This window comes from Narcine bancroftii, chromosome 8, assembly GCF_036971445.1.
Source record: "Narcine bancroftii isolate sNarBan1 chromosome 8, sNarBan1.hap1, whole genome shotgun sequence".
Lineage (NCBI taxonomy): Eukaryota > Metazoa > Chordata > Chondrichthyes > Torpediniformes > Narcinidae > Narcine > Narcine bancroftii.
In genome coordinates, this window is record NC_091476.1 from 85,500,832 (window position 1) to 85,514,614 (window position 13,783).

Here is a 13,783-nt window from a genome sequence, read left to right on the forward strand (position 1 = left end):
GTCCCACGCATGACCTGTGCCTGTACTGCTGTGTATCCTCACTGTCCCATGCCTGACCTGTGCCTGTACTGCTGTGTATCTAAACTCTCCATCACCTGACCAGTGCCTGTACTGCTGTGTATCTACACTGTCCCATGCCTGCTCTGTGCTTGTAGTACTGTGTATCTACACTGTCCCACGCCTGACCTGCACCTGTGCTGCTGAGGATCACCACTGTCCAACACCTGACCTGTACCTGTACTGCTGTGGATCCACACTGTCATACCCCTGACCTGTGCCTGTACTGCTGTGTATCTACAGTGTCCAACACATGACTTGTGCCTGTACTGTTGTGTATCTACACTGACCCACACCTGACCTGTACTTGTACTGCTGTGGATCTCCTCTATCCCACACCTGACCTGTGCCTGTACGGCTGTGGATCTACATTGTCCCACGCTTGACCTGCACCTGTACTGCTGTGGATCTCCACTTCACCACGCCTGACCTGTGCCTGTACTGCTGTGTATCTACACTGTCCCAAACCTGACCTGTGCCTGTACTGCTGTGTATCTACACTGTCCCACACCTGACCTGTACCTGTACTGCTGTGGATCTACACTGTCCTACGCCTAACCTGTGCCTGTACTGCTGTGTATCTACACTGTCCCACACCTGACCTGTGCCTGTACTGCTGTGGATCTACACTGTCCCACACCTGACCTGCACCTGCACTGCTGTGGATCTCCACTGTCCCAAGCATGACCTGTGCCAGGACTGCTGTGTATCTACACTGTCCCACGCCTGACCGGCACCTGTACTGCAGTAGATCTACACTGTCCCACACCTGACCTGCGACTGTTCTGCTGTATCTACACTTACCACACCTGACCTGTGCCTGTACTGCTGTATCGACACTGTCCCACGCCTGCTCTGTGCTTGTACTGCTGTGTATCTACACTGCCCCACACCTGACCTGTATCTCTACTGCTGTGTATCACCACTGTCGCACACCTGACCTGCACCTGTACTGCTGTGCATCTACACTGTCCCACACCAGACCTGTGCTTGTACTGCTGTGGAACTACACTGTCACACGCCTGAACTGTGCCTGTACTGCTGTATCTACACTGTCCCATACCTGACCTGTGCCTGAACTGCTGTATTCTCACTGTCCCACACCAAACCTGTGCCTGTATTGCTGTGTATCCGCACTGTCCCACGCCTGACCTGTGCCTGTAATGCTGTGTATCTACACTCTCCCACGCCTGACCTGTGCCTGTACTGCTGTGTATCTACTCTGTCCCAGGCCTGCTCTGTGCTTGTACTGTTCTGTGTCTACACTGTCCTACACCTGACCTGCATCCGTACTGCTGTGGATCTCCACTGTCCCACACCTGACCTGCACCTGTACTGCTGTATATACACTGTCCCACACCTGACCTGCACCTGTACTGCTGTTCATCTTTACTGTCCCACACCTGACCTGTGCTTGTACTGCTGTGGATCTACACTGTACCACACCTGACCTGTGCCTGTACTGCTGTATATACACTGTCCCACACGTGACCTGTGCCTGTACTGCTGTATCTATACTGTCCCACACCTGACCTGTGCCTGTACTGTAGTGTATCTACACGGTCCCAAACCTGACCTGTGCCTGTACTGCTGTGTATCTACACTGTCCCACACCTGACCTGCACCTGTACTGCTGTTCATCTTCACTGTCCCACACCTGACCTGTGCTTGTATTGTTGTGGATCTCCACTGTCCCACACCTGACCTGCACCTGTACTGCTGTATCTATACTGTCCCACACCTGACCTGTGCCTGTACTGCAGTGTATCTACACGGTCCCACACCTGACCTGCACCTGTACTGCTGTTCATCTTCACTGTCCCACACCTGACCTGTGCTTGTACTGCTGTGGACCTACACTGTACCACACCTTACCTGTGCCTGTACTGCTGTTTATCTGCACTGTCCCACACCTGAACAATGCCTGCACTGCTGTGGATCTCCACTGTCCCACACCTGACCTGCACCTGTACCTCTGTGGATCTAAACTGTCCCACGCCTGATCTGCACCTGTACTGCTGTGGATCTACACTCTCCCACGCCTTACCTGCACCTGTACTGCTGTGGATCCTCACTGTCCCACGCCTGACCTGCACCTGTACAGCTGTGCATCTACACTGTCCCACGCCTGACCTGCACTTGTACCTCTGTGGATCTAGAGTGTCCCACGCCTGATATGCACCTGTACTGCTGTGGATCCTCACTGTCCCACGCCTGACCTGTACCTGTACTGCTGTGGATATCCACTGTCCCACAGCAGACCTGCACCTGTACCTCTGTGGATCTTGGCTGTCCAACGCCTGATCTGCACCTGTACTGCTGTGGATCTACACTGTCCCACGCCTGACCTGCACCTGTACTGCTGTGGATCTACACTGTCCTACGCCTGACCTGCACCTGTACTGCTGTGCATCTAAACTGTCCCACACCTGACCTTTGCCTGTACTGCTGTGGACCTCAACTGTCCCACACCTGACCTGTGCCTGTACTGCTGTGTATCTACACTCTCCCACGCCTGACCTGCACCTGTACTTCTGTGGATCTACACTGTCCCATGCCTGACCTGTATCTGTACTGCTGTGCATCTACACTGTCCCACACCTGACCTGTACCTGTACTGCTGTGGATCTACACTGTCCTACGCCTGTCCTGCACCTGTACTGCTGTGGATCTCCACTGTCCCACACCTGAACTGCACCTGTATTGCTGTGGACCTCCACTGTCCCACACCTGACCTGTGCCTGTACTGCTGTGTATCTACACTGTCCCACACCTGACCTGCACTTGTACTGCTGTGGATCTACACTGTCCCACGCCTGACCTGCACCTGTACTGCTGTGGATCTACACTGTCCCATGCCTGACCTGCACCTGTACTGCTGTGGATCTACACTGTCCCACGCCTGACCTGCACCTGCACTGCTGTGGATCTGCACTGTCCCACGCCTGACCTGCATCTGTACTGCTGTGGATCTACACTGTCCCATGCCTGACCTGTACCTGTACTGCTGTGCATCTACACTGTCCCACACCTGACCTGTACCTGTACTGCTGTGGATCTACACTGTCCTACGCCTGACCTGTACCTGTACTGCTGTGTATCTCCACTGTCCCAAGCATGACCTGTGCCTGTACTGCTGTGGATCTACACTGTCCCACGCCTGACCTGCACCGGAACTGCTGTGGATCTACACTGTCCCACACCTGACCTGTGCCTGTACTGCTGTGTATCTACACTGTCCCACGCCTGACCGCGCCTGTACTGGTGTGGATCTACACTGTCCTACACCTGACCTGCACCTGCACTGCTGTGCATCGACACAGTCCCACACCTGACCTGTGCCTGTACTGCAGTGGACCTCCACTGTCCCATACCTGACCTGTGTCTGTACTGCTGTGTATATACACTGCCCCACACCTGACCTGTATCTCTACTGCTGTGTATCTCCACTGTCCCAAGCATGACCTGTGCCTGTACTGCTGTGGATCTACACTGTCCCACGCCTGACCTGCACCGGAACTGCTGTGGATCTACACTGTCCCACACCTGACCTGTGCCTGTACTGCTGTGTATCTACACTGTCCCACGCCTGACCGCGCCTGTACTGGTGTGGATCTACACTGTCCTACACCTGACCTGCACCTGCACTGCTGTGCATCGACACAGTCCCACACCTGACCTGTGCCTGTATTGCTGTGGACCTCCACTGTCCCACACCTGACCTGTGCCTGTACTGCTGTGGATCTACACTCTCCCACGCCTTACCTGCACCTGTACTGCTGTGGATCCTCACTGTCCCACGCCTGACCTGCACCTGTACAGCTGTGCATCTACACTGTCCCACGCCTGACCTGCACTTGTACCTCTGTGGATCTAGAGTGTCCCACGCCTGATATGCACCTGTACTGCTGTGGATCCTCACTGTCCCACGCCTGACCTGTACCTGTACTGCTGTGGATATCCACTGTCCCACAGCAGACCTGCACCTGTACCTCTGTGGATCTTGGCTGTCCAACGCCTGATCTGCACCTGTACTGCTGTGGATCTACACTGTCCCACGCCTGACCTGCACCTGTACTGCTGTGGATCTACACTGTCCTACGCCTGACCTGCACCTGTACTGCTGTGCATCTAAACTGTCCCACACCTGACATTTGCCTGTACTGCTGTGGACCTCAACTGTCCCACACCTGACCTGTGACTGTACTGCTGTGTATCTACACTCTCCCACGCCTGACCTGCACCTGTACTTCTGTGGATCTACACTGTCCCATGCCTGACCTGTATCTGTACTGCTGTGCATCTACACTGTCCCACACCTGACCTGTACCTGTACTGCTGTGGATCTACACTGTCCTACGCCTGTCCTGCACCTGTACTGCTGTGGATCTCCACTGTCCCACACCTGAACTGCACCTGTATTGCTGTGGACCTCCACTGTCCCACACCTGACCTGTGCCTGTACTGCTGTGTATCTACACTGTCCCACACCTGACCTGCACTTGTACTGCTGTGGATCTACACTGTCCCACGCCTGACCTGCACCTGTACTGCTGTGGATCTACACTGTCCCATGCCTGACCTGCACCTGTACTGCTGTGGATCTACACTGTCCCACGCCTGACCTGCACCTGCACTGCTGTGGATCTGCACTGTCCCACGCCTGACCTGCATCTGTACTGCTGTGGATCTACACTGTCCCATGCCTGACCTGTACCTGTACTGCTGTGCATCTACACTGTCCCACACCTGACCTGTACCTGTACTGCTGTGGATCTACACTGTCCTACGCCTGACCTGTACCTGTACTGCTGTGTATCTCCACTGTCCCAAGCATGACCTGTGCCTGTACTGCTGTGGATCTACACTGTCCCACGCCTGACCTGCACCGGAACTGCTGTGGATCTACACTGTCCCACACCTGACCTGTGCCTGTACTGCTGTGTATCTACACTGTCCCACGCCTGACCGCGCCTGTACTGGTGTGGATCTACACTGTCCTACACCTGACCTGCACCTGCACTGCTGTGCATCGACACAGTCCCACACCTGACCTGTGCCTGTACTGCAGTGGACCTCCACTGTCCCATACCTGACCTGTGTCTGTACTGCTGTGTATATACACTGCCCCACACCTGACCTGTATCTCTACTGCTGTGTATCTACACTGTCCCACACCTGACCTGTGCCTGTACTGCTGTGGATCTACATTGTCGCACACCTGAACTGTACCTGTACGGCTGTATCTACACTGACCCACACCTGACCTGTGCCTGTACTGCTGTATCTACATTGTCCCACACCTGGCGTGTTCCTGTACTGCTGAGCATCTACTCTGTTCCTCCCCTGACTTGTACCTGTACTGCTGTGTATCTACATTGTCCCACGCATGACCTGTGCCTGTACTGCTGTGTATCCTCACTGTCCCATGCCTGACCTGTGCCTGTACTGCTGTGTATCTAAACTCTCCATCACCTGACCAGTGCCTGTACTGCTGTGTATCTACACTGTCCCATGCCTGCTCTGTGCTTGTAGTACTGTGTATCTACACTGTCCCACGCCTGACCTGCACCTGTGCTGCTGAGGATCACCACTGTCCAACACCTGACCTGTACCTGTACTGCTGTGGATCCACACTGTCATACCCCTGACCTGTGCCTGTACTGCTGTGTATCTACAGTGTCCAACACATGACTTGTGCCTGTACTGTTGTGTATCTACACTGACCCACACCTGACCTGTACTTGTACTGCTGTGGATCTCCTCTATCCCACACCTGACCTGTGCCTGTACGGCTGTGGATCTACATTGTCCCACGCTTGACCTGCACCTGTACTGCTGTGGATCTCCACTTCACCACGCCTGACCTGTGCCTGTACTGCTGTGTATCTACACTGTCCCAAACCTGACCTGTGCCTGTACTGCTGTGTATCTACACTGTCCCACACCTGACCTGTACCTGTACTGCTGTGGATCTACACTGTCCTACGCCTAACCTGTGCCTGTAGTGCTGTGTATCTACACTGTCCCACACCTGACCTGTGCCTGTACTGCTGTGGATCTACACTGTCCCACACCTGACCTGCACCTGCACTGCTGTGGATCTCCACTGTCCCAAGCATGACCTGTGCCAGGACTGCTGTGTATCTACACTGTCCCACGCCTGACCGGCACCTGTACTGCAGTAGATCTACACTGTCCCACACCTGACCTGCGACTGTTCTGCTGTATCTACACTTACCACACCTGACCTGTGCCTGTACTGCTGTATCGACACTGTCCCACGCCTGCTCTGTGCTTGTACTGCTGTGTATATACACTGCCCCACACCTGACCTGTATCTCTACTGCTGTGTATCACCACTGTCGCACACCTGACCTGCACCTGTACTGCTGTGCATCTACACTGTCCCACACCAGACCTGTGCTTGTACTGCTGTGGAACTACACTGTCACACGCCTGAACTGTGCCTGTACTTCTGTATCTACACTGTCCCATACCTGACCTGTGCCTGAACTGCTGTATTCTCACTGTCCCACACCAAACCTGTGCCTGTATTGCTGTGTATCCGCACTGTCCCACGCCTGACCTGTGCCTGTAATGCTGTGTATCTACACTCTCCCACGCCTGACCTGTGCCTGTACTGCTGTGTATCTACTCTGTCCCAGGCCTGCTCTGTGCTTGTACTGTTCTGTGTCTACACTGTCCTACACCTGACCTGCATCCGTACTGCTGTGGATCTCCACTGTCCCACACCTGACCTGCACCTGTACTGCTGTATATACACTGTCCCACACCTGACCTGCACCTGTACTGCTGTTCATCTTTACTGTCCCACACCTGACCTGTGCTTGTACTGCTGTGGATCTACACTGTACCACACCTGACCTGTGCCTGTACTGCTGTATATACACTGTCCCACACGTGACCTGTGCCTGTACTGCTGTATCTATACTGTCCCACACCTGACCTGTGCCTGTACTGTAGTGTATCTACACGGTCCCAAACCTGACCTGTGCCTGTACTGCTGTGTATCTACACTGTCCCACACCTGACCTGCACCTGTACTGCTGTTCATCTTCACTGTCCCACACCTGACCTGTGCTTGTATTGTTGTGGATCTCCACTGTCCCACACCTGACCTGCACCTGTACTGCTGTATATACACTGTCCCACACCTGACCTGTGCCTGTACTGCTGTATCTATACTGTCCCACACCTGACCTGTGCCTGTACTGCAGTGTATCTACACGGTCCCACACCTGACCTGCACCTGTACTGCTGTTCATCTTCACTGTCCCACACCTGACCTGTGCTTGTACTGCTGTGGACCTACACTGTACCACACCTTACCTGTGCCTGTACTGCTGTTTATCTGCACTGTCCCACACCTGAACAATGCCTGCACTGCTGTGGATCTCCACTGTCCCACACCTGACCTGCACCTGTACCTCTGTGGATCTAAACTGTCCCACGCCTGATCTGCACCTGTACTGCTGTGGATCTACACTCTCCCACGCCTTACCTGCACCTGTACTGCTGTGGATCCTCACTGTCCCACGCCTGACCTGCACCTGTACAGCTGTGGATCTACACTCTCCCACGCCTTACCTGCACCTGTACTGCTGTGTATCTACACTGTCCCACGCCTGACCGGCGCCTGTACTGGTGTGGATCTACACTGTCCTACACCTGACCTGCACCTGCACTGCTGTGCATCTACACTGTCCCACACCTGACCTGTGCCTGTACTGCAGTGGACCTCCACTGTCCCATACCTGACCTGTGTCTGTACTGCTGTGTATATACACTGCCCCACACCTGACCTGTATCTCTACTGCTGTGTATCTACACTGTCCCACACCTGACCTGTGCCTGTACTGCTGTGGATCTACATTGTCGCACACCTGAACTGTACCTGTACGGCTGTATCTACACTGACCCACACCTGACCTGTGCCTGTACTGCTGTATCTACATTGTCCCACACCTGGCGTGTTCCTGTACTGCTGAGCATCTACTCTGTTCCTCCCCTGACTTGTACCTGTACTGCTGTGTATCTACATTGTCCCACGCATGACCTGTGCCTGTACTGCTGTGTATCCTCACTGTCCCATGCCTGACCTGTGCCTGTACTGCTGTGTATCTAAACTCTCCATCACCTGACCAGTGCCTGTACTGCTGTGTATCTACACTGTCCCATGCCTGCTCTGTGCTTGTAGTACTGTGTATCTACACTGTCCCACGCCTGACCTGCACCTGTGCTGCTGAGGATCACCACTGTCCAACACCTGACCTGTACCTGTACTGCTGTGGATCCACACTGTCATACCCCTGACCTGTGCCTGTACTGCTGTGTATCTACAGTGTCCAACACATGACTTGTGCCTGTACTGTTGTGTATCTACACTGACCCACACCTGACCTGTACTTGTACTGCTGTGGATCTCCTCTATCCCACACCTGACCTGTGCCTGTACGGCTGTGGATCTACATTGTCCCACGCTTGACCTGCACCTGTACTGCTGTGGATCTCCACTTCACCACGCCTGACCTGTGCCTGTACTGCTGTGTATCTACACTGTCCCAAACCTGACCTGTGCCTGTACTGCTGTGTATCTACACTGTCCCACACCTGACCTGTACCTGTACTGCTGTGGATCTACACTGTCCTACGCCTAACCTGTGCCTGTACTGCTGTGTATCTACACTGTCCCACACCTGACCTGTGCCTGTACTGCTGTGGATCTACACTGTCCCACACCTGACCTGCACCTGCACTGCTGTGGATCTCCACTGTCCCAAGCATGACCTGTGCCAGGACTGCTGTGTATCTACACTGTCCCACGCCTGACCGGCACCTGTACTGCAGTAGATCTACACTGTCCCACACCTGACCTGCGACTGTTCTGCTGTATCTACACTTACCACACCTGACCTGTGCCTGTACTGCTGTATCGACACTGTCCCACGCCTGCTCTGTGCTTGTACTGCTGTGTATCTACACTGCCCCACACCTGACCTGTATCTCTACTGCTGTGTATCACCACTGTCGCACACCTGACCTGCACCTGTACTGCTGTGCATCTACACTGTCCCACACCAGACCTGTGCTTGTACTGCTGTGGAACTACACTGTCACACGCCTGAACTGTGCCTGTACTGCTGTATCTACACTGTCCCATACCTGACCTGTGCCTGAACTGCTGTATTCTCACTGTCCCACACCAAACCTGTGCCTGTATTGCTGTGTATCCGCACTGTCCCACGCCTGACCTGTGCCTGTAATGCTGTGTATCTACACTCTCCCACGCCTGACCTGTGCCTGTACTGCTGTGTATCTACTCTGTCCCAGGCCTGCTCTGTGCTTGTACTGTTCTGTGTCTACACTGTCCTACACCTGACCTGCATCCGTACTGCTGTGGATCTCCACTGTCCCACACCTGACCTGCACCTGTACTGCTGTATATACACTGTCCCACACCTGACCTGCACCTGTACTGCTGTTCATCTTTACTGTCCCACACCTGACCTGTGCTTGTACTGCTGTGGATCTACACTGTACCACACCTGACCTGTGCCTGTACTGCTGTATATACACTGTCCCACACGTGACCTGTGCCTGTACTGCTGTATCTATACTGTCCCACACCTGACCTGTGCCTGTACTGTAGTGTATCTACACGGTCCCAAACCTGACCTGTGCCTGTACTGCTGTGTATCTACACTGTCCCACACCTGACCTGCACCTGTACTGCTGTTCATCTTCACTGTCCCACACCTGACCTGTGCTTGTATTGTTGTGGATCTCCACTGTCCCACACCTGACCTGCACCTGTACTGCTGTATATACACTGTCCCACACCTGACCTGTGCCTGTACTGCTGTATCTATACTGTCCCACACCTGACCTGTGCCTGTACTGCAGTGTATCTACACGGTCCCACACCTGACCTGCACCTGTACTGCTGTTCATCTTCACTGTCCCACACCTGACCTGTGCTTGTACTGCTGTGGACCTACACTGTACCACACCTTACCTGTGCCTGTATTGCTGTTTATCTGCACTGTCCCACACCTGAACAATGCCTGCACTGCTGTGGATCTCCACTGTCCCACACCTGAACTGCACCTGTACCTCTGTGGATCTAAACTGTCCCACGCCTGATCTGCACCTGTACTGCTGTGGATCTACACTCTCCCACGCCTTACCTGCACCTGTACTGCTGTGGATCCTCACTGTCCCACGCCTGACCTGCACCTGTACAGCTGTGCATCTACACTGTCCCACGCCTGACCTGCACTTGTACTTCTGTGGATCTAGAGTGTCCCACGCCTGATATGCACCTGTACTGCTGTGGATCCTCACTGTCCCACGCCTGACCTGTACCTGTACTGCTGTGGATATCCACTGTCCCACAGCAGACCTGCACCTGTACCTCTGTGGATCTTGGCTGTCCAACGCCTGATCTGCACCTGTACTGCTGTGGATCTACACTGTCCCACGCCTGACCTGCACCTGTACTGCTGTGCATCTAAACTGTCCCACACCTGACCTTTGCCTGTACTGCTGTGGACCTCAACTGTCCCACACCTGACCTGTGCCTGTACTGCTGTGTATCTACACTCTCCCACGCCTGACCTGCACCTGTACTTCTGTGGATCTACACTGTCCCATGCCTGACCTGTATCTGTACTGCTGTGCATCTACACTGTCCCACACCTGACCTGTACCTGTACTGCTGTGGATCTACACTGTCCTACGCCTGTCCTGCACCTGTACTGCTGTGGATCTCCACTGTCCCACACCTGAACTGCACCTGTATTGCTGTGGACCTCCACTGTCCCACACCTGACCTGTGCCTGTACTGCTGTGTATCTACACTGTCCCACACCTGACCTGCACTTGTACTGCTGTGGATCTACACTGTCCCACGCCTGACCTGCACCTGTACTGCTGTGGATCTACACTGTCCCATGCCTGACCTGCACCTGTACTGCTGTGGATCTACACTGTCCCACGCCTGACCTGCACCTGCACTGCTGTGGATCTGCACTGTCCCACGCCTGACCTGCATCTGTACTGCTGTGGATCTACACTGTCCCACGCCTGACCTGCACCTGCACTGCTTTGCATCTACACTGTCCCACACCTCACCTGCACCTGTACTGCTGTGGATCTACACTGTCCCATGCCTGACCTGTACCTGTACTGCTGTGCATCTACACTGTCCCACACCTGACCTGTACCTGTACTGCTGTGGATCTACACTGTCCTACGCCTGACCTGTACCTGTACTGCTGTGGATCTACACTGTCCCACGCCTGACCTGCACCTGTACTGCTGTGAATCTACACTGTCCCACGCCTGACCTGCACCTGTACTGCTGTGGATCTACACTGTCCTACGCCTGACCTGTGCTGTACTGCTGTGTATCTACACTGTCCCACGCCTGACCTGCACCTGTACTGCTGTGGATCTACACTGTCCCACGCCTGACCTGCACCTGTACTGCTGTGGATCCACACTGTCATACCCCTGACCTGTGCCTGTACTGCTGTGTATCTACAGTGTCCAACACATGACTTGTGCCTGTACTGTTGTGTATCTACACTGACCCACACCTGACCTGTACTTGTACTGCTGTGGATCTCCTCTATCCCACACCTGACCTGTGCCTGTACGGCTGTGGATCTACATTGTCCCACGCTTGACCTGCACCTGTACTGCTGTGGATCTCCACTTCACCACGCCTGACCTGTACCTGTACTGCTGTGGATCCGCACTGTTCTACGCCTGACCTGTGCCTGTACTGCTGTGTATCTACACTGTCCAAACCTGACCTGTACCTGTAATGGTGTGCATCTACACTGTCCCACGCCTGACCTGTGGCTGTTCTGCTGTGGATCTCCATTTTCCCACACCTGACAGGTACCGGTACAGCTGTGGATCCGCACTGTCCCACGCCTGACCTGCACCTGCACTGCTGTGGATCTACACTGTCCCACACCTGACCTGTACCTGTACTGCTGTGGAACTACACTGTCCCACACTTGACCTGCACGTGCACTGCTGTGGATCTCCACTGTCCCAAGCATGACCTGTGCCTGTACTGCTGTGTATCTCCACTGTCCCAAGCATGACCTGTGCCTGTACTGCTGTGGATCTACACTGTCCCACGCCTGACCTGCACCGGAACTGCTGTGGATCTACACTGTCCCACACCTGACCTGCGCCTGTACTGCTGTGTATCTACACTGTCCCACGCCTGACCGGCGCCTGTACTGGTGTGGATCTACACTGTCCTACACCTGACCTGCACCTGCACTGCTGTGCATCTACACTGTCCCACACCTGACCTGTGCCTGTACTGCAGTGGACCTCCACTGTCCCATACCTGACCTGTGTCTCTACTGCTGTGTATCTCCACTGTCCCATACCTGACCTGCACCTGTACTGCTGTGCATCTACACTGTCCCACACCTGACCTGTGCCTGTACTGCTGTGGATCTACATTGTCGCACACCTGACCTGCACCTGTACTGCTGTGCATCTACACTGTCCCACACCAGACCTGTGCTTGTACTGCTGTGGAACTACACTGTCCCACGCCTGATCTGCACCTGCACTGCTGTGGATCTACACTGTCCCACACCTGACCTGTGCCTGTACTGCTGTGTATCTACACTGTCCCACGCCTGACCGGCACCTGTACAGGTGTGGATCTACACTGTCCTACACCTGACCTGCACCTGCACTGCTGTGCATCTACACTTTCCCACACCTGACCTGTGCCTGTACTGCAGTGTATCTCCACTGTCCCATACCTGACCTGCACCTGTACTGCTATGCATCTACACTGTCCCACACCTGACCTGTGCCTGTACTGCTGTGGATCTACATTGTCGCACACCTGACCTGCACCTGTACTGCTGTGCATCTACACTGTCCCACACCAGACCTGTGCTTGTACTGCTGTGGAACTACACTGTCCCACACCTGAACTGTACCTGTACGGCTGTATCTACACTGACCCACACTGACCTGTGCCTGTACTGCTGTATCTACATTGTCCCACACCTGGCGTGTACCTGTACTGCTGTGCATCTACTCTGTTCCTCCCCATGACTTGTACCTGTACTGCTGTGCATCTACATTGTCCCACGCATGACCTGTGCCTGTACTGCTGTGTATCCTCACTGTCCCATGCCTGACCTGTGCCTGTACTGCTGTGTATCTAAACTCTCCATCACCTGACCAGTGCCTGTACTGCTGTGTATCTACACTGTCCCATGCCTGCTCTGTGCTTGTAGTACTGTGTATCTACACTGTCCCACGCCTGACCTGCACCTGTTCTGCTGAGGATCACCACTGTCCAACACCTGACCTGTACCTGTACTGCTGTGGATCCACACTGTCGTACGCCTGACCTGTGCCTGTACTGCTGTGTATCTACAGTGTCCAACACATGACTTGTGCCTGTACTGTTGTGTATCTACACTGACCCACACCTGACCTGTACTTGTACTGCTGTGGATCTCCTCTATCCCACACCTGACCTGTGCCTGTACGGCTGTGGATCTACATTGACACACGCTTGACCTGCACCTGTACTGCTGTGGATCTCCACTTCACCACGCCTGACCTGTACCTGTACTGCTGTGGATCCGCACTGTTCTACGCCTGACCTGTGCCTGTACTGCTGTGTATCTACACTGTACCAAAC